The sequence below is a fragment of the Carassius gibelio genome, chromosome B19, assembly GCF_023724105.1.
Source record: "Carassius gibelio isolate Cgi1373 ecotype wild population from Czech Republic chromosome B19, carGib1.2-hapl.c, whole genome shotgun sequence".
NCBI lineage: Eukaryota > Metazoa > Chordata > Actinopteri > Cypriniformes > Cyprinidae > Carassius > Carassius gibelio.
The window spans coordinates 1,292,709-1,295,208 of NC_068414.1; the positions used below are offsets into that span (position 1 = coordinate 1,292,709).

General features: G+C 39.9%; 4 non-coding genes across 4 annotated transcripts; all 4 read left to right on the forward strand.

The window, feature by feature from the left end:
• Nucleotides 1–74: 74 nt before the first annotated feature.
• Nucleotides 75–193, forward strand: LOC127981256 (5S ribosomal RNA). The gene has a single exon (XR_008160228.1). It is a non-coding gene; the product is annotated as a 5S ribosomal RNA (ribosomal RNA).
• A 519-nt stretch (nucleotides 194–712) lies between these two features.
• LOC127981337 (5S ribosomal RNA) lies at nucleotides 713–831 on the forward strand. Its single transcript, XR_008160304.1, has one exon. It is a non-coding gene; the product is annotated as a 5S ribosomal RNA (ribosomal RNA).
• A 513-nt stretch (nucleotides 832–1,344) lies between these two features.
• LOC127980586 (5S ribosomal RNA) lies at nucleotides 1,345–1,463 on the forward strand. Its single transcript, XR_008159602.1, has one exon. It is a non-coding gene; the product is annotated as a 5S ribosomal RNA (ribosomal RNA).
• Nucleotides 1,464–1,976: 513 nt separating this feature from the next.
• LOC127980597 (5S ribosomal RNA) lies at nucleotides 1,977–2,095 on the forward strand. The gene has a single exon (XR_008159613.1). It is a non-coding gene; the product is annotated as a 5S ribosomal RNA (ribosomal RNA).
• Nucleotides 2,096–2,500: the final 405 nt, after the last annotated feature.

The following is a 2,500-nucleotide window of genomic DNA, read 5'->3' on the forward strand; positions in this document are numbered from 1 at the left end:
CTTTCTTACTTATATAATGTACTGGCGATTAGATTGGCTGGTCTTTAAATAGCCCTCTCTTTGCTGCTGTCTTCGCTTACGGCCATACCAACCTGGCTATGCCTGATCTCGTCTGATCTCGGAAGCTAAGCAGGTTTGGGCCTGGTTAGTACTTGGATGGGAGACCGCCTGGGAATACCAGGTGCTGTAAGCTTTTTGGACATTTTTCACTTAGTATATAATAATTTTGCCAAAAAATAGAGTCAATGCCCGATCTCTGAATATTAACAGGTTTGGGCCTGGTTAGTACATGGATGGGAGACTGCCTGGGAATACCAGGTGCTGTAAGCTTTTTGGACATTTTTCACTTAGTATATAATAATTTTGCCAAAAAATAGAGTCAATGCCCGATCTCTGAATCTTAGCAGGTTTAGGTCTGGTTAGCACTTTGATGAGAGACTGCCTGGGAATACCAGGTGCTTTAATCTCTTTGGAAAATTTCACGAATTATATAATAATCTTTCATTTAAAAAAAAAAAAAAAAAAAAAAAAAAAAAAGAGTCAATGCCCGATCTCTGAATCTTAGCAGGTTTAGGTATGGTTAGCACTTTGATGAGAGACTGCCTAGGAATACCAGGTGCTTTAAGCTTTTGGGTTTTCTTTCCTACTTATATAATGTACTGGCGATTAGATTGGCTGGTCTTTAAATAGCCCTCTCTTTGCAGCAGTCTTTGCTTACGGCCATACCAACCTGGCTATGCCCGATCTCGTCTGATCTCGGAAGCTAAGCAGGTTTGGGCCTGGTTAGTTCTTGGATGGGAGACCGCCTGGGAATACCAGGTGCTGTAAGCTTTTTGGACATTTTTCACTTAGTATATAATAATTTTGCCAAAAAATAGAGTCAATGCCCGATCTCTGAATATTAGCAGGTTTGGGCCTGGTTAGTACATGGATGGGAGACTGCCTGGGAATACCAGGTGCTTTAATCTGTTTGAAAAATTTCACGAATTATATAATAATCTTTCATTAAAAAAAAAAAAAAAAAAAAAAATAGAGTCAATGCCCGATCTCTGAATATTAACAGGTTTGGGCCTGGTTAGTACATGGATGGGAGACTGCCTGGGAATACCAGGTGCTGTAAGCTTTTTGGACATTTTTCACTTAGTATATAATAATTTTGCCAAAAAATAGAGTCAATGCCCGATCTCTGAATCTTAGCAGGTTTAGGTATGGTTAGCACTTTGATGAGAGACTGCCTAGGAATACCAGGTGCTTTAAGCTTTTGGGTTTTCTTTCCTACTTATATAATGTACTGGCGATTAGATTGGCTGGTCTTTAAATAGCCCTCTCTTTGCTGCTGTCTTCGCTTACGGCCATACCAACCTGGCTATGCCCGATCTCGTCTGATCTCGGAAGCTAAGCAGGTTTGGGCCTGGTTAGTACTTGGATGGGAGACCGCCTGGGAATACCAGGTGCTGTAAGCTTTTTGGACATTTTTCACTTAGTATATAATAATTTTGCCAAAAAATAGAGTCAATGCCCGATCTATGAATATTAACAGGTTTGGGCCTGGTTAGTACATGGATGGGAGACTGCCTGGGAATACCAGGTGCTGTAAGCTTTTTGGACATTTTTCACTTAGTATATAATAATTTTGCCAAAAAATAGAGTCAATGCCCGATCTCTGAATCTTAGCAGGTTTAGGTCTGGTTAGCACTTTGATGAGAGACTGCCTGGGAATACCAGGTGCTTTAATCTCTTTGGAAAATTTCACGAATTATATAATAATCTTTCATTTAAAAAAAAAAAAAAAAAAAAAAAAGAGTCAATGCCCGATCTCTGAATCTTAGCAGGTTTAGGTATGGTTAGCACTTTGATGAGAGACTGCCTAGGAATACCAGGTGCTTTAAGCTTTTGGGTTTTCTTTCCTACTTATATAATGTACTGGCGATTAGATTGGCTGGTCTTTAAATAGCCCTCTCTTTTCTGCTGTCTTCGCTTACGGCCATACCAACCTGGCTATGCCCGATCTCGTCTGATCTCGGAAGCTAAGCAGGTTTGGGCCTGGTTAGTACTTGGATGGGAGACCGCCTGGGAATACCAGGTGCTGTAAGCTTTTTGAACATTTTTCACTTAGTATATAATAATTTTGCCAAAAAATAGAGTCAATGCCCGATCTCTGAATATTAGCAGGTTTGGGCCTGGTTAGTACATGGATGGGAGACTGCCTGGGAATACCAGGTGCTTTAATCTGTTTGAAAAATTTCACGAATTATATAATAATCTTTCATTAAAAAAAAAAAAAAAAAAAAAAATAGAGTCAATGCCCGATCTCTGAATATTAACAGGTTTGGGCCTGGTTAGTACATGGATGGGAGACTGCCTGGGAATACCAGGTGCTGTAAGCTTTTTGGACATTTTTCACTTAGTATATAATAATTTTGCCAAAAAATAGAGTCAATGCCCGATCTCTGAATATTAACAGGTTTGGGCCTGGTTAGTACATGGATGGGAGACTGCC